The following is a 24,218-nucleotide window of genomic DNA, read 5'->3' on the forward strand; positions in this document are numbered from 1 at the left end:
TGGGGGTACAACAGACTGCTAGGTTCAGTCTGATAAACTGAGCTGATGGTTGGAAGAAAACCATCTCAGCGTCCATTCTCTGTCCCTTCTTTAGGACAAGGCGTACTGGAAACCCTGCTGTTGACGCAGGAACGATCAGGTCCGATTCGTTTACTACCTGGCAGGCCTGAGGAATCGTCTGACCTGACCGAATGTTCTCGGGGTCACCGCTTAGAGAGTGGGCATCTGGGTCCACCCGTGTCCACAGCACACTGTTTACTGTGTCCAGCTGGGCGCCCAGTCGAACCAATAGGTACTTCCAATAGGAAGTAGTGAGCAAACTTCCTTTTTCCGATGGAGATGGAAGCTACACAGCTTCCTTTGCTCCAAATGGACCTATGAGATGGGGGTGCCCACCACAGAACCTGTGACTGCGTCACCAGGGTCACTTGACAGCTTGGCGACAGGTCCTCGAACAGACCTTCACTGATTATGGACTTCTCAGAGCTGAGGCTAAGAATTACATCATCAACCTGCACTTCTGCCACCTGGACCCCCTCCCACCACCATGGGGTGGTACTCCTGGACCCCCTGAGGTACCAGGGTGCACAGAAAGGACTCCCATTCATTACCGGACAGGGAGATCCACTCTTCTTCTGGGATGAAAAGGGGGTGTGCTTTACCTGGCGGGTCAAGCAGCTGCTTGGAGCACTGCTCCTGTAGTTGGGAGACCGTGGGAGTGCTGGCCTGGGCAGGACTTCCCTGTAGTTTTGGAAAGCAAGAAGAGACATTTATTCTCGTCCAGAGGAACCAGGAGGAACCTCCAACTCAGCTATAGTGTTCAGTGGGCACTGTGTGATCACAGCATAACCACTGAATCCCCCTTTTTGCTGTGCAACAGGCTTAGGGTTTTTGACCTGAGCCCACAATTTTCCACGCTGGCAGTCCACCAGAGGCTCCAGCCTGTCAAGCAGGTCTTGGCCAATGAGTAGTGGCTCTGTTTTAAACCTAGAGATGTAAACAGGATGCACCACGTTCATTGGCCCGAACCTAAGTGCCACCCACACTCGGTGTGTGATCCTGGCATGATCCTGGGTATAGCTGGAAATATCTATCTTACACGGTTCTACCTTAAGTCTGATGCCTTTTCCTTTCGCTACTCGTTTGAGCTCGCTGAGTAGATCGGCTGACATCAAACTAATTTCAGCCCCAGTGTCAATCAGTGCTTCTCTATCTAAGACGTTTTCAAGAGAAACCTTGATATAAATACGCCTTGCTTTGCCTTTCTGGCTGAGATTCCCTAAGAATTGTTGGAAGCCTGCCTCTTCTTTGACTTCAGGGGCGGGGTCAGCGCCCAACTCAGAGTCACAGCCTTCTTCCAGGCAGGAACCCTCCCACCCAATCAGATAGACTGAGGGAGGGGCTTGGGACGGATCCCCGCCTCCTCCAGTGAGAAGGGGCGTGGTCCCCCTAAGCTCATTCACACTTCCGGCATTCGGTGCGGAAGGTTTACCCTGTCCTGATCTCTCAGGCAGGGCTTGTTCAAGCCTGGCCAGGCGGGTTGCAGTCGACTCCCTTCGTCCAGTCTTATGATAGACTCTGCCTGAGCCCTTGCCTTCCCCGTAGCGCTCACGGTGGCTCTGACGCTTAGTGCGGTCCTGCCTGCCTATTTTGCGCCGGGGCTTAGCGAGCTCAGGAACCTCAGCTGCCTCGAGCTGAGGCGAGTCGTCAACCCTGCTGGCTTTAGTGGCGAACACGGCCGTTTTAGCAGGTTTTCGCTCTGAGGAAGCAGAGACTTCAGCTCCCCAGGCTTTTTGAGCCAACCTTCTAATGTCAGCCATTTTCATCGCTTTTGCATCAGTGTGCATCACAATCATTTTCCTGACTGAGGGATGCAGATTAGCAATGAATAAACCTTTGAAATTCACGTTCTCTTCGCAACCCTCTTCATTCCGCCCTGCAAAATAAGTGCGCCTAAGCCTCTGATAATAGTCGCGAGGGGCTTCAGCTTTTTCGTGCTTAATATGGTGCACAGCGGCCACGGCAGCTATGGGATCGATAAAAGCCGAAAATTCTCCGATCATTGCCTGACACAGCTCCTCAAAGCTATTACAGACCTCCGGTCCTTGTCTAGACATCCACGCAGGGCAGTCGTTGCTCCGAGGGGATCTACCAGCAGTCCGGCTGGCTGGTAGAAAGTCTCTATGCACAGAGTGGGACCGCGAGTCCTCACAAGTCACTCTTGTGCCTGGGAAGAAGCTGGTTCGTTCCCGGTCCAGCACTGCTTCTGAATAAGCTATTCAGGTTGTCTATGAGGGTCCAGCTGTAGGGTCCAACTGTCCAACACAAACACAATCTGTAGCGTTTAGCGTGACATAGTCTTGCAGGCATCGTGCTGTCTCACTGCAATACTATACCGCTGGAGGAAACAGTCCATCTGGCCATGAAACTCATTTGAACGTCTAGCTACAGCAACTAACAATATCATGATTTATTCAGGATTTGTGGAATCAGCACGTCCCGGAGACAGCTTCCGAAATCGTGAGCATTCTCTGGTGGTGTCCTGCAGGGCTTTTGCGGGTGTGTGTTGGTGGTATAGTGGTGAGCATAGCTGCCTTCCAAGCAGTTGACCTGGTTCGATTCCCGGCCAACGCAGTGGCGATTGGTTTTAAATGCTGTCATGAGCCTTGGATTGTGAATAGCAAAGCGAAGCCTTTTGAAAGAGCCAAAGCACTGCAAAACGGAATTGAAGGAGAATCTTAAAGGGGATTCTGAGCGGTGTCTGCATACACGCAGTCCGATACGGGTGCTGAAAGCTTGAGCTACTCTCAATGTCATGCTGCCTTTCCCCGGAGTAAATCTGTTACATTGAAAGAATGCTTCTGGCAGGTTCAAAAAGGGACCCTTGTTAATTGGAGAAATCAATGATTTCGAATGAATTCTGTATGCGTTAAAAGACAGCTATACACAGAAAACATGCAGGACACTGCTCATGATGTTTCCCGAGCCGAAACACAGTGCGTTTTTCCAAGCCATCTGACAAAGATTGCCCACTGAAAACTGCAGCAGTTGGACATGAAAAGTGCACGATAAATGCCATTTCTCATCATTTCTCTTGGCATCAGTTCTGCTATCAAATGGGACGGAGGCAACGGGCTCAGAGAGCAGGTTAAGTGCACACCGAACGTAGATGTGTCCAAGTGTCTGTAAAAGCGCGGTGCTCCGCTGGCGCTGTTCCCTAGTGGCTTAAAGTGCCTGCCTAGTAAGCAGGCGATCCTGGGTCTGAATACCAGCGGTGCCTCTCTCCGTGTCTTGTTGTGCCGAATGTCTCATTTCAGACAAACATGTACAGCTTGGTTCAGTTTAATGCAAGAATTCATTTCCTTTCTGGAATAACTTGTTTTTGAAGAAATCCATACAGCTTGTGAAAGATGAAATCCATTTCTTGGTTGTCAGTGGAAAAAGATTGCCGGCTGCAAGAAGCGCAAGTGATTGTTTTCTTTGACCAGAAACCTGCAAATGTAGGGAGCACAAGCAGCTGTCAGTCTCTGTGGCGCAATCGGTTAGCGCGTTCGGCTGTTAACCGAAAGGTTGGTGGTTCAAGCCCACCCAGGGACGCGTGTCTCAGTTTTTCCAATGTAAACATCATCACCGCTAAAGATGATGGCGCAGAAGGCTCCACAGTCGAAACGTTGTGCTTCTTTTCTTCTTTTTTCAGCATGGAGTAAACCTTTGCTTGATCCTTTGCAGCCTACGCATGCTGACACAGCTACCTTTCTCTTAACGCGCCTCAATCATTATTCACCAAAACCATCAGCAGAATGTGTCGCCTTTGTGGTGATGTCACTCCTCTGCTTCACAAATGTCCTTAGTGACGGACCATTTCTTTCTGCCATTTTTCCGGAGCGGTTATTGATTGCTCCATCATTTCCCTCATACTTTCCATCCCTAGATTGAAAAAAAAAAACAGAAACAGGCTGACAGGACGACAATCAAATTGCAAAAACTCATCAAAGCACTCAATAGAGTATTTGAATCCACAAGTAGCTACGAGCAACTTTGTCCTGGCTTGCATGAAAGTCGGAAAATGTCAAAAAGAAAAAGATGGTGGCTTTTTCATATTTGTTCTTTCATTTTTAGTTTGTTGGCTCTTCTGTCCATTGTCCTCCTGCCTGGCTCTTGACCTGTGACTGTCTGAACGCACACATTAGACTTTCAGGCAGGGGATTTGTCCTGAGCCTCTGTGAAAGACCCACCCACCCCCATAAATAACTGCTCTAGAAACACATGAATGCAAAACTAAACCACAGCTTAAAGAGGAGCTCCAACTCAGTGCCATACTAATGTAAACGAAGTAATACTAAGACATGTTCTTATGGATTTGTCTTACCTTGAGATATGTAATTGGATTTCAGGATTAACTTCCTCATTCAATGTAGTGGTGATTCTTTGCCTGGTCAGTACCTGGGTGGGAGACCTCCAGCGAACAATTAAGCTTGCTGCTGGAAGTGGTGTTAAGAGACTCTTAGGATCTTCCAGAGGTCTCTGTCCAATAGCACTAGTTGCCTTAGAGCTGGCTCAAACATTGCTCAAGAGTCTACCTTTCACAGATGCGCAAAGATGAATGATGGGGGTGCACGCTTCAAGGAGCCTTCCAACTGTAGGGACCGATTAGAGACGATCCGTAGCATGTGTTCGTTTCCATATACGCCCCGTGTCTCAACGGTAGGACAGAGTCAAATACTGCCTCGACACGTAACAGCGTTATATTAAACCGCAGGACTTGAGGGCTGTTTTGTTTGAATGTTCAAGGCATTGGTAAGAACGTAGGTCAAGGGCCATTGGTGCATCTCCTGTAACTGGAGCAAAAATGCTATTCAAAGTGCAGTGACTAAAATCGTCGTCCACATGTCTCCGTTGTTGATTGCTTTCTGTCTAAGAACGTTCTGTTTTCATGTCCGAACGGGGAGACTTTATCATTCCAACTTGAAGCCACCTTTAAGTCCTCTGAGGTGTGTGTGTGTGTGCTTGCACGTATGGCGTAAAAGGTTTCTTAAACGGAGAGCGAACTTGAAAAAAGTTGCCTCCGCTGCCGCCGCCGCCTCGCACTCCCTGTTCGATTGTAGCAAAAAGGCAGCGACCGCGGCGCTCGCTGTAGTCGTGGCCGAGTGGTTAAGGTGACGGACTTGAAATCCGTTGCGGTCTCCCCGCGCAGGTTCAAATCCTGCCGACTACGGCGTCCTTTGCATTTGATTGCGTGCGTGCGTGTAAAAGGACCAGCGCCATTTCGTTTTCGCTGGGACCTTTAACACTCTAAATCGCCTGGACCCGCAGCCTGTGAAATCGATTCTTCAGCACCCACGAAGGACGCTTTGCCGCTGGACACAGATACCGATGCTTTTCTGCAACGAGCTTTCCAGCTGAATTTTCTCGGCAGCTCCGTACTGAACCTGTTCTCCATTGCAACATAGCGGAGGCTCGTCACGTCTATAGCAAGGCTGTGTAGGACCGCATACGCCACAGTGACTTGTACACAGACCACATGAAAGGCAAGCAAAATACACTTTTAAAATTCCAAAGACTCACAAGGTCAGAGGAACAGCGATGACCTGAACAGATCTGTTCCAGAAGTCTAGGTTGACCTTTTTAGAGCTGTAATTGCATTTTTGTTTAATAGAAGATCAAATCTACTCGCATGTACCAGCACCTTACAGTTTATTGATGTTAATTCTGTTTAAGTAATAAGATTGCTAACGATGTTGGACTTTAGCCGGTGTTTTTTAGAACAAATTGCTTACACTTCTGTAAGGAATACGCAGTACGTGCCTTTGTCAGTCATTGCTCACCATACCTGTAACTTTCTTATCTAACTCACTTCCTCAAATGGTGAAGGTCCACAAACATAAATGAAAAAAAAAAACCCTTGTTGTAGATGAGGTGCACAAAAAAGCAGCCCCTGATAGTGTATAACACATTTGTACTATTGCAGAGACACATGTAACATATATATATATACTGTATATATATATGAAACAGAAATAGAAACAGAAACAGGAATCGCTTACTCACCTGGAGAATCTCTGTAGGAATATCTAGCATTTATCAATGGAAATAAAAGCTGCTTTAATACAGTGCATGTTCAAACTCAAACCCTCAGCTGCTGTTCTTGTTTGTTTTGGGACAAATTGCAACTGAGCATCGCATGAGCCGTTACGTACCCTTATCTGTTAGGGAATTTCAAGGGAGGAGTTAGGTCAGAATGGGTAGGCTGCAAAACAACAAGTAAAGATTTATTCCAAGATGAAACATTGTGGCGGTTTTCTTATCTTTTCAGCATGGACTAAACTTTTACGTGTTCCTTATATGCTATATGTGTATATATTAGCACCAATGTTGTTCTTAAAAACTAACATGAAATTGTCAGGGACATTCAGCTATATACAAAGACGAGACAGACAAAGTAATAATTCTGTATTAACGTGGCCTACATATTGACGCAATGATCGAACTAACTGACATGTTCTGATTCAGATCCCCTGCAGTTCATGCCAATTAGAACAATAGCAATGCTGAGTCCTCCCCACCCTACCGAGCACAAATTCAGCTGCTCTCCAGTTCTGTTCTGCATGTTTTTTCATTGCAATTGAGCTCGGAGCTGGAGATGATCTCCATACAGTTCTGTGTTCACTAGCCCGCACTTGCGTGCTAATTTACGGGTTGTGGCAAATGCTTTTCTATAGTTCATATACATGACGGCAACCTGTTACCGAGGAACCTGAGAGGTTTAAAAGCCTCACGAGCCAGGCAGGACTCGAACCCACAATCTTCTGATCCGAAGTCAGACGCGTTATCCATTACGCCACTGGCCCATAGAACATGCGCTTGCACTCCACCACAGAGAGCTCTACACTGCTACTAGTAGTACACTTCCCCATCTAAATTTTCACAGCAAGAAACTTGTGTTTCCTACTATTTTTATCAGGTTTAAAATATCATCTCCTTAAAACAGAAAAAGTGTTGATGTGTCGTGCTGAAATTCCGATTGATTTTGAATTCAAAGAAAAAAGGTTTTCTTCCAAAACACCATGAAATTGTCACATCTTGCAGACAATAGGTGTATTCCATGTTGAAAAGAGAAGAAAGAAAACCATGGAGCCTTTTACAGGTGTGAGGCTTCTTCAGGTGTGAGAAGACCTCACAGTCGAAACGCTGTGTTTCCGTTCTTCTCTTTTCAGCATGCAATAAACCTATTGCTTGTTCCTTTGCAGCCGAGGCATGCTGACGTAGCTACCCAGCTGAACATCTTGCAGACTCTACAATACTTCTCTCCTGTAGAAGTAAAGCAGGGCTTGCTGGGTGAGCTTTTGCTCCGGTAAATTAGGTCACGTGTCATGTTAAATCACTTCTTCTAAACACAACATTTAGTGGTGCTAGCTTTCCCCATTAAAAAAAAGAGACATTTCCCTTACAGTACATGACATATCGTTTTTATTCTATGAATAAGTATAGAAATTAAACAAAAGAAAAAATGGTGTCGCCAAAGAATGCACAGCTTGGACATGAAAAGTGCCCGATAAATGCCATTTCTCATCATTTCTCTTGGCGTCAGTTCTGCTATTAAATGGGACGGAGGCAACGGGCTCAGAGAGCAGGTTAAGTGCACACCGAACGCAGATGTGTCCAAGTGTCTGTAAAAGCGCGGTGCTCCGCTGGCGCTGTTCCCTAGTGGCTTAAAGTGCCCGCCTAGTAAGCAGGCGATCCTGGGTCTGAATACCAGCGGTGCCTCTCTCCGTGTCTTGTTGTGCCGAATGTATCATTTCAGACAAACATGTACAGCTTGGTTCAGTTTAATGCAAGAATTCATTTCCTTTCTGGAATAACTTGTTTTTGAAGAAATCCATACAGCTTGTGAAAGATGAAATCCATTTCTTGGTTGTCAGTGGAAAAAGATTGCCGGCTGCAAGAAGCGCAAGTGATTGTTTTCTTTGACCATAAACCTGCAAATGTAGGGAGCACAAGCGGCCGTCAGTCTCTGTGGCGCAATCGGTTAGCGCGTTCGGCTGTTAACCGAAAGGTTGGTGGTTCAAGCCCACCCAGGGACGCATGTCTCAGTTTTTCCAATGTAAACATCATCACCGCTAAAGAAGATGGCGCAGAAGGCTCCACAGTCGAAACGTTGTGCTTCTTTTCTTCTCTTTTCAGCATGGAGTAAACCTTTGCTTGATCCTTTGCAGCCTAAGCATGCTGACGCAGCTACCTTTCTCTTAACGCACCTCAATCATTATTCACCAAAACGATCAGCAGAATAAGTCGCCTTTGTGGTGATGTCACTCCTCTGCTTCACAAATGTCCTTAGTGACGGGCCATTTCTTTCTGCCATTTTTCCGGAGCGGTTATTGATTGCTCCATCATTTCCCTCTTACTTTCCATCACTAGATTGAAAAAAAAAACAGAAACAGGCTGACAGGACGACAATCAAATTGCAAAAACTCATCAAAGCACTCGATAGAGTAATTGAATCCACAAGTAGCTACGAGCAACTTTGTCCTGGCTTGCATGAAAGTCGGAAAATGTCAAAAAGAAAAAGATGGTGGCTTTTTCATATTCGTTCTTTTATTTTTAGTTTGTTGGCTCTTCTGTCCATTGTCCTCCTGCCTGGCTCTTGACCTGTGACTGTCTGAACGCACACAGTAAAATTTCATGTGGGGGATTTGTCCTGAGCCTCTGTGAAAGACCCACCCACCCCCATAAATAACTGCTCTAGAAACACATGAATGCAAAACTAAACCACAGCTTAAAGAGGAGCTTGTCATGACCGCCAGGCAGTTAAGACCAACTCATAAGCGATCTAATCAGCACCAGCAGTGGGTGATTATTAACAAACGCCGCCGCACGAGTTTACCCACCTGCACACACTCCACCGTGCGGTACGCAGTGCTATTTTTACCATCTTTACCTGCTTCCCGCTGCTCGGTATTGAGTCTGCTCCTTGAGAGCTCTACCTGGCGTTTTTCCATTACCTCGTTTATTCTGGATATTGGACTCCCCTTCTGCCTTTTCGACTTTGGACCTCGCCTCTCACCTCGGACTGTTTGCCACCAGTGTTCTCCCTGGATTACGACTTACCTTACGCCTCTTGACCACGAAACAAAGCAAAGCAGAGCAAAACAAAACGAACAAACGAAAACCCTCACGTCCCGCACTTGCATATAACGCCGTTACGTGCCCAAGCGGTATTGTATGTCATCCTAGCACTGCACCCCGGGGCGTACGGTATATGGGAACGAGCACACGCCACGAATCGTCTCGAATCACTCCCTACAGCTGTAAGGAGCTTTGAAGCGTGCACCCCCAACATTCTTCTTTGCGCATCTGTGAAAGGTAAACTCTTGAGCAAACTCTGAACCAGCTCTAAGGAAACTAATCCGATTAGACGTTACTTTGACTCATCCTTTAAGGGACCCTTGTTAATTGGAGAAATCAATGATTTCGAATGAATTCTGTATGCGTTAAAAGACAGCTATACACAGAAAACATGCAGGACACTGCTCATGATGTTTCCCGAGCCGAAACACAGTGCGTTTTTCCAAGCCATTTGACAAAGCCCGCCCACTGAAAACTGCAGCAGATCGTGTAAAGGCGTTCAACTTTGTAACTACTGCACGCACAGGAAGCAGAATAAATTCCTCTTTTCAAACTGTCAAAGGTTTGCTGCAGGACATCGCACAATCTCTTTTGAACGGGGACAAACGATTTCTTATGGGGCGCAGTAAGTACAGACGTTTATAAAGCTCCACTCATGCCGACGATGCAGCATGAAGAAGCGCAACCTAACGTTTGACAGACAAAAGCCGGGCGCCGCTACAAGCAATATGAAATCAAACTGACAGCACACGGCGTTTCGCGCTGACTCAAAAGTGATCTCGACAGACGCTGTTCTCTGCATAACGCTGAAAGAGCTAAAGAGCGTTTCTGTTGAAACGTAACAAGCTTGTTTCTTTCTATCATGATGTCACCATGACAAAATCTGTCTTTAAACACCTTGCTCAGTCTCTGACGAGACTGTCAAAAATTGCTTTCGCCGATTGTATTGCAAACCGGCGGAAGCGGGGTATTGGGAAAAGTTTTCAACTAGCAATAATCGCGCCTCGGCTAAACCTCACAGGCTACGATACTGCCACTGCGCAAAGCTGACGGTTGCCAGGCAACCGCGGGGATCCTACGGAAATCGTTATCAATCGTCTCATGGCATGTCGTTGCTGTAACGCTTCATATTTGTCGTCTTCTTCTTCTAGCTTGAGGTTTTGAAGAATTTCATGACAGACAAGGGCTCCGTCGGAAACAAAGGGCGTTGTGAGAAAACCGTTGCTTATTTTCAGCAGCAGAAATACAACCCTTTAAATACAAGATGACAGAACAATGACGAAGGGCATGCCGGGAGGAACTCATGCACTACAGAGGAAAGGGGGCGGGCACGTACAGTTCACATTCAAGCCACAAGTACTCTTCTCGGATGTTGCATAAACAAATCCTAACGTCCTGAAAGCATTGCAGCATGTTTGTGTCCCACTTCCCGTGGTTGCAGGACGACTGACACGAACGGACAAACACAATCTGTGGCGTTTAGCGTGACATAGTCTTGCAGGCATCGTGCTGTCTCACTGCAATACTATACCGCTGGAGGAAACAGCCCGGGTTCGATGAGCCTTGGAATGTGACTAGGAAAGTGAAGCCTTTTGAAAGAGGTAAAACACTGCTCAAAGGAACTGAGGGAGAATCTTACAGGGGATTCTGAGCGGTGTCTAAATAAATAAATTCTTCAGTGTCTGCGGATGGCATTTTGCAGCTGGAAACAGATGTCGACGCTTTTTGAACAGAGCACCAAAAAAGCGTCTTTTTTGAAGGTACAGGTATTGAGCATTGGTGGTTCAGTGGAAGAATTCTTGCCTGCCAAGTAAGAGGCTCGGGTTCGATTCCTGGCCAATGCAGTGGCTTTTGCATGCTCACCACTATACCACCAACACACGCCCACAGGATCCCAGCAGGACACCACCAGAGAATGCTCACGATTTCGGAAGCTGTCTCCGGGATGTTCTGATTCCACACATCCTGAATAAATCATGATATTGTTAGTTGCTGTAGCTAGACGTTCAAATGAGTTTCATGGCCAGATGGACTGTTTCCTCCAGTGGTATAGTATTGCAGTGAGACAGCACGATGCCTGCAAGACTATGTCACGCTAAACGCCACAGATTGTGTTTGTCCAAATTTGAACTTTCACAAAAGCATGCTAGCAGACAAATGCGCCTCAGAGGACTTAAGGCTGGCTGTTATATGCTGGAATTACCTTTTTTTGACGCTCTTACGAATGCGATGTCAACGAAAACAGAACAAAGCACAAAAAAACCCTCAAGTCCTGCAGTTGGATAGAATGCCGTTACACGTCCAAGCCGTATTTGACTTCATCCTACCATTGCAACACGGGGCGTATATGGAAACGAGCACACGCTACGAATTGTCTCTAATCAGTCCCTACAGTTGTAAGGCGCCTGGAAGCATGCACCCCCATCATTAATCTTTGCGCATCTGTGCAAGGTAAACTCTGGAGCAGTCTTTGAAACGGCTCAAAGGAAACACGTGATTGATTCCATGTGCATCTGGGGTTCATATCTTATTTACATTTAATTCAAGGGAAAGGCTTGGGTCAGTTTCAGATGGCCTCCAACAGCGAGATTCAAGCGCCCCACCTTCAGCCCAATCTGCGCCACCAGAACGCCAACGGCTCCTCTGCGCTCCGGGGTGCGGTTGTGACCCCGTAACCTAAAGTGTTGGTGGCAGACAAATGGAGACTAACAGGTGACGTCCTAGGACATGACTACATTGTGACACTCGGTGGGGATGGTGACCATTGCTTGGAAAAGAGTGCGAGGCCCCTTTAGAAAAACATTTTGTTAACAGGCATTCTGCCTCAGCCTAAACACCTATAGCTTGAAAAGCGCATGCTATTAGACAGGCACCTCTGCAAGACCTTAAGAGTCTCTTAAACTAGTGATAGTAAGGTGTTCCCAATGGGCGATGTTCGGCTTTCAAATCATCTCTCCTTGGAAGCGCCGAGATGCAGCTGTTTAAGGCTTAGAAGCACCTGACTGTTTCACTACCTAGCTGATCACTGTCAGTCAGGGAGCTCAGAGGTGAAAAGCCTGTCTGAGAGACAATTCGCCGTCGATCAGTTCAATATGTTCCGTACCAGCTCGGCGCACCTGAGATCATCTTGGTAGCCGTGTAGCTCAGATGATTGAGAGCGTGTGTGTGTGTACCACCGTGATTGGATGCCGGTCCTTCTCAGGTCACAGTAAACCTTCTGCTGCCTAACTTCCCTTATTTTTGGGGATCCCTTTGAAAAAGCAAAGGAAAAAAAAACTGTCTCTTCATCAGCGTGATCAACCTCACCCAGTGTGGCGCAGTGGCCTAATGGCTAAGGCACTGGCACTCTAAGCCAGGGATTGTGGGTTCGAGTCCCATCTGGGGTGCTCCTGTCCCCTTTTGAGAGTACAAATGTCCTTGCAATTTGCAAAGCTACAACCCCACCTTACTCAGTGAGCGGCTCTGCTTTTCTCTCACATACAGTTGGAAGAAAAACTTTTGTAAACAGCCCTTCGGAATGATGTGGATTTCTGCATGAATGGCTCCTAACATGTGATCTTATCTTTATCTAAGTCATAATAATCAATAAAGAGAGTCTGATTTAACAAACAACACACGCCCAACATTTGACATTGCTGTTTTAACAAATGTTTTAAACAATCAAGGTCATTGATGGAAAAAGTACGTGAACCCTTATATTAAGGAGCTAGTGGAACCTCCTTTATTGACAAAAACCTCAACCCCCACTTTCTGTAGCGGCTGGTCAGACCTGAGCAGCGGTTAGGAGGTATTTTGGCCTATTCCTCTATGCAAAACTGTTTCAGTTCATGTATATTTTTGGGATGTCTTGCGCTGAACGGCCTGCTTCAGATCATGCCACAGCACTTCAATGGGATTGGGGTCAGGACTCTTACTTGGCCATCCCAAAATACGGAATTTCTTCTGTTTCAGCCACTCTGTTGTTGATGTACTCCTTTATTTTTGTCATGCTGCATGACCCAGCGTCTTTCGAGTTTTAGATCACAGGCAGACACCCTGACATTCTGCTGTAGAATTTCCTGATACATCTTGGAATTCATCGGTCCCTCGATGATTGCAAGCCGTACAGCCTCCGCCATGCTTCCCAGGTGGGATGAGGTTTTGGAGTTGGTATGCAGTGTTTTGTTATCTCCAAACATAACGCTGTGCACATTTACCAACAAGTTCAACTTTTGTCACGTCTGTCCACAGAACATTGTTCCAGGAGTTGCTGTGGAACATCCATGTGGTCTTTAGCAAACTTGAGAGGGGCAGTGGTGGTTTTTTTGTTGGGGAGAGCAGTGGTTTCCTCCGTGGTGACCTCGGATGATCACCACTCCTGTTCAGATTTCTTCTTATGGTGGACTCATGAACACAGACGTAAGACAAAGTCAACCACCTGTTCGCTAGATCCCATCCCCACTCAGCTAGTCAAAGATTCCCTCGAAGGACTGGCAGGACCTATAATTAGTATGATGAATGCATCGCTTGCGTCAGGTGTTGTACCTGATCAATTTAAGGTAGCAGTTGTTAGACCGCTCCTTAAGAAGTCAAATTTGGATCCACAAGTTCTTAACAACTACAGGCCTGTCTCAAAGGTCCCATTTCAATCTAAAAGTCTTGAGAGAATAGTTGTTGCCCAACGTCAATCGTATCTGGATTCAAATAATATAATTGAGAAATTTCAGTCTGGTTTCTGAAACTGCATTAACGAGAGTCGTAAATGATATTCTCTTAGCTACTGATGCGGGGAATGCAACAGTGCTTGTGCTTCTAGATCTTAGAGCTGCCTTTGACACGGTTGACCTCTCTGTTTTGTTACACAGGCTTGAGTTTGAGGTTGGCTTATCTGGAACCGTCCTTCAGTGGTTTACTTCACATTTTACTCATCGTTTTCATTATGTTCAAATATCTAATAATTGTACTGCTTCATCAACGTCACCAGTTCAATTTGGGGTACCAGATGGATCAGTGCCGGGACCAATATTGCTCTCTCTCTCTACATGCTGCTGCTAGGTAGGATAATAAGAAAAAATAATATGAACTTTCATTCATATGCTGATGACACTCAAATAAACATTTTGTTTCCACCAAATGACAACTCTTCTATTATCACTTTAGTTAAATGCATTAATGAAGGAAAGACTTGGATGTGTGAAAACTTTTTGTAACTCAACTCTGAGAAAACTGAGGATCTGTTGATCGGAGGCAACAATACTGATAGGACTACTATAACTTCAGCACTTAACTCAGAGGATTTAAACATTTGCCTCAAAGAGACAGCACGTAACCTAGGCGGCATATTAGACACAAGGCTTTTAACAACTTGCATTGTTAAGTGCCTTGGGACAACCTTGTTGTGAAAGGCGCTATATAGAAATACATTGATTTGAACTGAATTGACAATGTAAAATGTTGTGTGTTGTTTGTTAAACAAGACTGTCTTTATTTATTATTATGCGTCAGATGAAGATCAGATCACATTTTAAGAGCCATTCATGTAGAAATCCAGATCATTCGTGTTTTAAAAGTCGCGGGAAAAGCGAAACGGGTGCTTTTCCTTTGTTGCGCAGACACACGATGACACCGTAGGCGGCAGGACTCGAAGCTTCGCAGGGAGACCCCGACGGCTTTCTAATCCATCGCCCTAACCACTCGGCCACGGCTGCAGCGCGCGCGGCTTTCTTGATACAGTCTAACATAGAGTGCCGGGCGGCGGTGGAAACCTTTTTCAAAGTCGCTTTTGGTTTAACAACAACAAAAAAAAATTTCACAAAATGCATGCTAGCAGACAAATGCGCCTCGGAGAACTTAAGGCTGGCTTCAAGTTGGAATGATAGTCTCCCCGTCCGGTCAGGAAAAGGGAACTTTGTTAGACAGAAAGAAGGAAGTAACAATAACGGAGAATTGTGTGCAAGGATTTTAGAAGCTGCGCAGCCCTGCAGTTTCAATAGCCCTTTTATTCGTGTTAGATGCTGGAATTGCCTTTTTTTGACGCTCTTACGAATGCGATGTCAACGAAAACAGAACAAAGCACAAAAAACCCTCAAGTCCTGCAGTTGGATAGTTGGATAGAATGCCGTTACGCGTCCAAGACGTATTTTCAAGACGTGATTCCCTGAGTCCCAAAAATTTGTAAGTTCTTTGGATGATCTGTGGACCGATCTTTCACGATGAAGAATTCCTTAAGAAGAATAGATCTCGGCCCACCATCCCAATGCCTCCATCTCAAAACAGCAACCTCCCACTGCCCTTAATCTGCAAGGCAGTCCTTTCAAGTGCGATGATGACGCCGGGACCTTCGTTGCCTATTGTACGAGCTGAACTTTTGTGCTCATCAATTCAACGCTCTTTCCATCAACTCATCTTGTCTTTTGACGCTTCGTGTTTTGTGCTCCTTTGACTATCGGCATATCGGGTGACTGCAAACACTGAAGTTCTTGCTTACGGAGTGTGGAACAGTGTTTTCAAGTGATCGCTGTTCTGTCATGTTGACGCCGAGTGAATCTTTCTTTGGCAACATGGGCAGGCTGACAGCAAAAGTAATGGCAAATTTCTTGACTTATTTCTGAATATGAATGTTCTTTAGAAAAGGGATGCGGCGTTGCTTCTCCCCCGTGTAAAGGTCACGCATTCCAGACGTGGTTATGAGCGAACAGTTGCCGCAAGTGTTTGAAAAGAGCAAGCAGCCATGCCCCGTGTGAGGATCAAACTCAGGACCTTCAGATAAAGAGACTGATGCGCTACCAACTACGCCAACGAGGCCAGCTGCAGTGCACAGCCGGAAAGTTTGCCTCATATGGATTTCAGTCGCCCGTTCCCTAATCTTCAGACGCCCTCTGCTGGATGTTGCATTTGCCTTTTGATCTCACCGATACTTTTTTGGTCTGTTTCTGTTGCGAGTCTGTTTTTCAGATCTCACCTAGCACAAGTCTCTCTGGCTGAAGTGGCCTCTCTGCTTCAGCATCGTGCCCTCACTCAGCCATTAAAAACGTCACTCGGACTTCTGACATGCTGACATGAAATGTCAAGAGAGAGTGGCGGAGACGCTTAAGGCAGAGAGAAGATGAAGAGGGGGCGTGGCTGTGAAATGATTGACAGCTGCATGACGCTCTCCATGCAAGGTGTGACCACAGGCTAAAGGACACCTTTCGGCACATCAAGCTCTAAGCACACACCTGGAGGACGTGGGAAACGATCCCGCTACCTCTCGCATGCAAAGCGAGCGCCGTACCATGCAAGCTAACCCCCCTCGCTGGGGCTCATGCCTCGGTGTCGCCTAGTGCCGCTTGTTCCCCTCTTACCGGGTGCAGTTCACTGCCCTTCGTCTGCAAGGCAGTCGTGTAATTGCGGCTTTCTTGACTTATTGATGAAGGTCTGACTGGACGAGCGAATGACGCCTCTCCCCCGTCCTCAAGCTCGCTGACAGGATAAAATAGAAAGTGCTGCTGTGGCTCATTGGTTTAGGGGTATGATTCTCACTTAGGGTGTGGGAGGTCCCGGGTTCAACTCCCGGCTGAGCCCTTGTGTGCTCTTTTTGTCCTCGTGACTGGGAACTGATATCCACATCACCTTGCAGCATCTGCTTATGGCAAATGATGGAATGTGACTAATGACTGAACGAGCCTGGTGAATACTCATCACGTGGCACAATGAGAGCGTGCAGTCAGCTGTCCAAGGCAGCAACCTCATTGCTCGTTCAAAAGAACACGTACTGAAAACTCATCACCACTATGTCGTAAATGAGCACCGCAATCGCTTGTTGTCATGCGTCCTTACTTGGGAAATGCAGAAGCAAAAACTGCCCTCTCTCAGCCACCGAAACGTGTGCGGCTCGCCTTGCACTCTCTGCGCCTCGCATATTTATGGAGCTGTCTGCTCTTCTTTCTGTTGAAGTACGCAAGTTACGGGGCGTACTGCAGACTATGATGTGCTCAATGACAGCTTTCAAGATTTGAAAACTATGAGCTTGATGGCTCAAGTCGAACGAATGTGGTTGTTACGCAATTGATGATCAAACGCACATATTCTAACGATTCGTGAGAGTATGTTCTAAAGATCCTTGGCTCAATCCCGGGTTTCGGCATTTTGTTTCATCGCTCCCTTTGTTCCTCTCTCCAGCGCCCCCTGCCTAAAATGACGCGTCCCTTTCTCAGCCCGAAACGCAAGCGATACACCAGCAGCAAATATTACAGGTTTCCGTAGTGTAGTGGTTATCACGTTCGCCTAACACGCGAAAGGTCCCCGGTTCGAGACCGGGTGGAAACAGCCTCGATTTGCACGCTCCTGTACCTCACAGAGGTATTGAGCGACCGGTCATTTGTTCCCAATGTATTTCCGGTGCCTTCATGCACTCTTGTACCAAACGCACGTTCCTTCTGTACGCGGAGCCGATCATTTGCCATTGGGCTGTCCCGACAGACCAGGACGAGCTCTGTCGGCTCAAAAGCAGCGCAGGACCTGCAAGAACAACAGAAAGATTAGCATCCAGCGGGGGCTTCTTAGTGAGCCCAAGATCTCATCAAGAATCGGCTCCAGCAACAGGGCTGGGCGCATTGTTCCATTCTCCGACCACTCTCGGTGTAAACAAGTCCCTCCTGGTCTCTGCTTGAATTGCACTTTCCTGCGTTTGCTTTGGTGTAACTGGCTTCCCCTGCATGGGCGAATGTGAAGAAGATCCTTAGTAAGTCATTGAAGAAACCCGAGAAGAGGTCGGAGTGGCCTCTGTCGTTCATCAACGATCCAGTCAGGCAGTACTCCTCTGTAAAGCGCCGTTCGTTCACATCGATTGGCTTTTTTTTGCCTTCATTCGTGCAAGTAGTAAAAGCAGACGCCCCTATTCTGCCGTGACCCCGATTCGAACCGGGGTTGTTGCGGCCACAACGCAAAGTACTGACCACTATACGATCACGGCGAGTTACCGATACACACGTGGCAGGGCGGAAAAGGCTGTGCTCTCTTCATGTGACATAATTCGGAAAAGTCCTGACGTTGCATTTCAACTGAGCCCCAGTATACATCGACCCTTCGACACTCTGAGTGACAACTCTCTTGCGTGTTTTCTAATATTTCTGTAGTTTGCTTGCATGATGCTCGGAACAGCAGGGTCGTGCGCTCCTATATGGTCTAGCGGTTAGGATTCCTGGTTTTCACCCAGGCGGCCAGAGCTGACCATCGCTGCAGGAGGTGGGAGGGTTACTCTGGTAGACAGGGCTGACCTTTGGCAATAGGATTTATACTCTCCAAGATGATATTTGCACTTTCTGGAGAGGCGATTTTCTCCACTTCAGTAGCCCGATTTCGTCGATTGCGTGGAGAGGGCTGTAGAATGTGGCGCCGCCTTTCCTGCTCCGTCCATGACAGGCGTGCTGGACTCTGGAGAGAGAGCACGGTCCATCAGCGCACACCAATAAAGGCACTGGAAGCCGCTGAATCGCATTGGCGAAGCTCAGCACTGGGCCGCTGGGCACATCTGACCACTGTTTCCGTAGTGTAGTGGTTATCACGTTCGCCTCACACGCGAAAGGTCCCCGGGTGGAAACGGACTTCAGACTTCTTTTGTCGCCACGCACAAAAGGGGATTGGGGATTCGCCTAGCGCTGTTATCGAACAGACCCACTCACCTCTTAGTGTGGCGGGATCTGCACAGTGCATGTCGCAGCGCATCCTGCTTTCACTTCAATGCGCGTCCTGATGTACCCCTGTCTCCCGCGTGACAGGTGGGGACAGGTGACAGGTCCTATACTAATGAGGAAGACATCGCTCTCTCCGACCCCCCGGCATCGTGTCCCGACCCACCGTGCTGGAAGCCGACGCGTGCTGTGATTCCTTTACGGAGCAGAAATGACAACCGAGGAGCCGAGAGATCATTTCAGCATTTCGCGTCTGAACGGAAAACACAAACGACCAACTCAGAATGACTTGCCTTTGACGCTTTTCAAAGCGTTCTTTGTGCACGACGACTGCGCCGCCTAGCAGATACAAATGGGTTGTACAACTTTGAACTAGTAAATGGAAGAGGGCTAAGCCTCCTCTCTTTTAGCCCAGGTTCGATCTGTCTCCCAGAATCACCAGGGCGCACACACACACACCCGTGCCGTTGAAGTGCTCTGCTTCATTTCTAAGGGCAACTCAACATTCACTCCTACCCCGAGTGCAGAAAAGACAGCGTCCGCAGCAACAACAGCTCAGGTCTCTGCACAGGAGCTAAGCTGCCCCCATCTCCTCTGCTCTGCGGCTCCTGCAGAGCGGAGTCCTGCCTGGAGCTGTGTTTGCAGGCGGCGGCTCCCCACGCTCTGTCTGTGCGTCGTGAAATTAATTAATAACGTTAATAAATTTATAAAGTTAATTTATAAAGTTAATAAAGTTATAAATTAGAAATTAATAACGATATAATTATATTCATGTACCGCAACACAAGAATAGTACACGCTGTACATTGTCTGTCGATAATGTTTCTGTAGTGCTTTAGTGGGTTAGGTTCCTGACTTCCATGTCACACGGTCTATGATTGAATCCCATGGAACTATGACTTTATTTTTTAACAAACATTTCTTTGAAAAAATGAAACGTTTCCCTTGGTCAGAGATTAAATAAAACCTCACTTTTTTAGGTTTTACTGTGCAGAGTGAGGTTTTACCTCACTTTTTTTGAGCAGAAGGTTTACTGTGACCTGAGAAGGGCCGGCATCCAATCACGGTGGTAAATACACACAAGCTCTCACTCATCTGAGCTACACGGCTACCAAGATGATCTCGGGTGCGCCGAGCTGGTACGGAACATATTGAACTGATCGATGGCGAATTGTCTCTCAGACAGGCTTTTCACCTCTAAGCTCCCTGACTGACAGTGATCAGCTAGGTAGTGAAACAGTCAGCTGCTTCTAAGCCTTAAACAGCTGCATCTCGGCGCTTCCACGGATGAGATGATTTGAAAGCCGAACATCACCCATTGGGAACACCTTACTATCACTAGTTTAAGAGACTCTTAAGGTCTTGCAGAGGTGCCTGTCTAATAGCATGCGCTTTGCAAGCTATAGGTGTTTAGGCTGAGGCAGAATGCCTAACAAAATGTTTTTCTAAAGGTGTGTCCAAGTGGCTGCAAAAGGACAACACTCCCGGGGCACTGTGGCTTAGTTGGTTAAAGCGCCTGTCTAGTAAACAGGAGATCCTGGGTTCGAATCCCAGCGGTGCCTTCTTTGTTCTGTCTTCTTGAACAGTACTGGTCATTATGGACAACCGCCTACGGCTAGACTTAATTAAATGCAAGTATTCATTTCCTGTCTTTAACGCGACTTGTTTTTCTTAAAATGGATGCAACTTGCAAAACATGAAATACAAACCTTGCTAATCAGCGCTAGCGGCTGGCAAAAAAAAAAGAAGTCAGCAATGTTTTTTTCTTTAACCTTAACCCTACTAATGGAGAAGAGTTAAACGACCGAGTCTATGCAGCTTAAACGGTGCGCACGTCGGGTTCTTAGCTGGTAAATCACGCTCACCCCAGTCCTTAATCTTTTAAAGAGGATACAAAATTGAACCTAGTCGCCACATCACATACATCCTGTTCAATGATAAAAAGGTAACATCTATCCTCGCTCCAGACTAAATCTCACGTTGAGGGCATATTTTTTTTCACTTTACCGTGAGTCGGGCTCGGCTGCACAGAGGAGAGAGCAGACCAATGAGGTCACGGGGACAGGGGAGTCACACGCTGGTGGTTTGAATACGCGGAAGATCACTGAGGGATCCACAGTATATGGACCCTCCGTGCGCCATCAGTCCGCACTCCGGACTCTGAATCCTGCCATCCGAGTTAAGATCTCGGCGGAACCTGAGGCACAGTTCCTTCTTAAAACGTAATCTGGTGAGCATTTCTAGAATCGTACTTGTATAGATGCAGCCTTTAATGTGTTGCTAGGTTAAAATTGATGACTTCTTGTATTTCAGTAGGCAACTGCCCTCTTGATTTCGGATTTAATTTCTTTATTACAGGGGCGCTTTTATGATGACAGAGTCATGTTCAGGTACTTTGCTTGATTGAGGAAGCTCATTTCGGACTCTGTGATCTGCTCACCTGGAAAGGTCTGCTGTACTACTACAAGAGAGAAGTAGAGTCTGGAAGAAGGGACAATTTTATGATGCTTTGGAAGGTAATGTTTTTTTTTTCTTTGAAATCGAAATGAATCAGAATAGCAGTGCAAAAGACAAACTCTTTGGTTTGGTTTAAAGAGATATGGTTTTAAAACAGACAACATGTAGAAAACAGGTGTTTCTCACTTTTGGAAAAGAATGGACCGGGGGTAATATTTTACTAGTTGCAGGGCTGAGCTCACTGGGTTACAGTCCTGCAGTGTTACACCAGGTCCAGTGGCGCAATGGATAAGGCGTCTGATTACGAATCAGGAGATTGTAGGTTCGACTCTTACCTGGCTCGGGTCATTTTTAAACACATCGGGCTGCTCCCTAAGTAGTCTGTGCTACTTACTGCATTGTAATCGTACCCAGTAAGAGATTTCCTTCATGTAAATGAACTGCACCTGACAGCTTTAGAAAAACACCTGGGCTCAGTACGGTGCTGAGAGCTCAGCGTTGCTGTTCTAATTAGCACGCACTGCATCGGCTATGAGCCCGAACCTTTCAATTATTCCGATCAGTAAGTCAACACGTAGTCCACATGAACGGTAGAAATATTCTCTTGTCTGTCTCTTGTTTGTATAGAACTGAATGTCCCTGACAATGTACTGTTAGTTTTAATTGAAGAACGGCATTTGTGTTCAAATATACCAGACAAGTTTATGTAACTGCTCATGCGACACTCAGTTGTAATTAGTCAAGAAATAAAGTCGAACAACAGCTGCGGGTTTGATTCTGAACGTATCAGATTGCAGCGCCTTTTACTTCCATTGACAAATGATAGAGATTCGAAGAGAGATCCTTCAGACCAGCAAGCAAACCCACGGCTATTTCGGTTTTCTATCTAGGCAACGTTGGTGTTTGCAATAGCATACATGAAAGCGTGATGCAATTTCTGTGGCTACATTTGTTGCACGTCATGCACAGTAAGAGTGTTTCTAACACCAAATAAAAAGTCAACAATTAGCGATCACGCCTTCTCCTCAGTTAACCCACTGAAACCCTTGCTGTTAACAGTTCTTTACTGCGTGCTTTACCAGCACCTACATATCGTGTCGGTTCTTTCAGCTTTATTCATTAGGTTTTCAAAGGCATAAGCAGAGCACCAGAGGTGCGAAGGCAAAGTGTGTGGTTATCTGAAGAATTGATGTCCATGGCAGCAGGTCCAAGCGATTTCGCGTTGTTATAGTACCAGGAAAGGAGAAGCGGCACTTCGCCTCTGCCGCGCAGGCACAAGGCGACATGCGGCAGACGCCGGAGTCGGCAGGTTTCGAACCTGCGCGGGGAGTCCCCAACGCATTTCGATCCCATCGCCTTAAACACTCGAGCACGACAAATGCGAGCTCGCCGCCGCCGCATTCCTCCTATAATCAAACACGGACTGCGAGGTGGCTGCGGATACCTTTTTAAAGTTGCTCTCCGTTAAAAAAAAAAAACCTTTCACAAGATACGTGCCGGCAGACAGACACACCTCAGAGGGTTTAAGGCTGGCTTCACGTTCAAATGATAAAGTCCCCCCGTCCGGATGTCAAAATGCAACTTTGGCAGACAGAACAAACATCAACAAACCACAAATGTGGACAAGGATTTTACAAGCTGCACCACACTGCACTTTCAAAAGCATTTACGTTCGTGTTAGACGCAGGACTTGCCTTTGATTTGCGCGCTTACGAACGTCATGGAAAACGAAACAAAACTAAAGCCCTCAGCTCCTGCACGTGATTATAATGGCGTTACGTGTCGAAGCAGTAATTTACGTCATCCTACCACTGCAACACGGGGAATAGAGAGAAATGAGCACACGCTACGAATCGTCTCAATCACTCCCTAGAGTCGTAAGGCGCATTGAAGGGTGCACCCCCATCATTAATCGTTGCGCCTCTGTGAAAGGAAAGCTCTTGGGCAGTCTTTGAAACAGCTCGGATGAAACACTTGATTGCTTCCATGTGCATCTGGAGCCCACCCAGTGGGCAAAAGACGTATAATATACGTCTATTAAACGCATACCTTATACGTCTAAATGTGGTCTACAATTCGTCTAGAATGAAATTCTAATATACGTCTAAAGTTATACGTCAATTATACGTCTATGTTTAGACGTTCATTATACATAAATGGTTGGAGTTCTATTATACGGATAAATTTAGAGGACTATTATACATATATGGTTGGAGTTCCGGATAACTTTAGAGGTCTATTATACGGATAACTTTAGAGGACTATTATACGTATATGGTTAGAGGTCTATTATACGTATAACTTTAGAGGTCTATTATACGTATAACTTTAGAGGTCTATTATACGTATATGGTTAGAGGTCTGTTATACGTATATGGTTAGAGGTCTATTATACGGATAACTTTAGAGGTCTATTATACGTATATGGTTAGAGGTCTATTATACGTATATGGGTAGAGGTCTATTATACATCAAAGATAGATTTTATAGGTGTAGAAACAAGTAAACCAAGCCAATGATTAGATTTAGAAATGTATTCTGAAAATACACATTCACACCTGAAACATATGTATTTCAAATTATACATTGTATACAATCAATCAACAATCAACATATGGGCAATAATCATAAAAAACACAACTAGTCTTAAACTTCAGCTACAAATTCTGGTAACATGGCAATATACAGTATAGTAATGACAAACACAAAACTAATTACATTAACACACTAACTCAAAACCACATTTTGATTCAAATATACATTTTAAAATGTACAACTTCTATATTTCCAAGAAAAAAAAAATATTACAATGGAAGTTAAGATGATTTTTTTCCACTATTTGCAAACCCTGCCTAATTGTCCTAACAGTTAGAACCAAAAACCTATTATTTTCAGTGTCCAGATCTCCTGGCCCCCTGTCTTTCATATGCATTCTTCAAGTAACACATTGCGTGCTCCTTTATTTCTTTTTCTGTTGATGTAGGGTGG

General features: G+C 46.1%; 8 non-coding genes across 8 annotated transcripts; 5 read left to right on the forward strand and 3 right to left on the reverse strand.

The window, feature by feature from the left end:
* The first annotated feature begins 3,523 nt into the window (after positions 1-3,523).
* Positions 3,524-3,597, forward strand: trnan-guu (transfer RNA asparagine (anticodon GUU)). The gene has a single exon. It is a non-coding gene; the product is annotated as a tRNA-Asn (tRNA).
* Positions 3,598-5,133: 1,536 nt separating this feature from the next.
* trnas-uga (transfer RNA serine (anticodon UGA)) lies at positions 5,134-5,215 on the forward strand. The gene has a single exon. It is a non-coding gene; the product is annotated as a tRNA-Ser (tRNA).
* A 1,560-nt stretch (positions 5,216-6,775) lies between these two features.
* trnar-ucg (transfer RNA arginine (anticodon UCG)) lies at positions 6,776-6,848 on the reverse strand. Its single transcript has one exon. It is a non-coding gene; the product is annotated as a tRNA-Arg (tRNA).
* A 1,159-nt stretch (positions 6,849-8,007) lies between these two features.
* On the forward strand, positions 8,008-8,081 carry trnan-guu (transfer RNA asparagine (anticodon GUU)). Its single transcript has one exon. It is a non-coding gene; the product is annotated as a tRNA-Asn (tRNA).
* A 1,948-nt stretch (positions 8,082-10,029) lies between these two features.
* Positions 10,030-10,171, reverse strand: LOC148633540 (U4 spliceosomal RNA). Its single transcript, XR_015933924.1, has one exon. It is a non-coding gene; the product is annotated as a U4 spliceosomal RNA (small nuclear RNA).
* Positions 10,172-15,833: 5,662 nt separating this feature from the next.
* On the reverse strand, positions 15,834-15,906 carry trnak-cuu (transfer RNA lysine (anticodon CUU)). The gene has a single exon. It is a non-coding gene; the product is annotated as a tRNA-Lys (tRNA).
* Positions 15,907-17,336: 1,430 nt separating this feature from the next.
* trnav-aac (transfer RNA valine (anticodon AAC)) lies at positions 17,337-17,409 on the forward strand. Its single transcript has one exon. It is a non-coding gene; the product is annotated as a tRNA-Val (tRNA).
* A 2,852-nt stretch (positions 17,410-20,261) lies between these two features.
* On the forward strand, positions 20,262-20,335 carry trnat-agu (transfer RNA threonine (anticodon AGU)). Its single transcript has one exon. It is a non-coding gene; the product is annotated as a tRNA-Thr (tRNA).
* Positions 20,336-24,218: the final 3,883 nt, after the last annotated feature.

The sequence above is a fragment of the Lepisosteus platostomus genome, unplaced genomic scaffold, assembly GCF_059453375.1.
Source record: "Lepisosteus platostomus isolate fLepPlt1 unplaced genomic scaffold, fLepPlt1.hap1 Scaffold_46_H1, whole genome shotgun sequence".
Taxonomy (NCBI): Eukaryota; Metazoa; Chordata; class Actinopteri; order Semionotiformes; family Lepisosteidae; genus Lepisosteus; species Lepisosteus platostomus.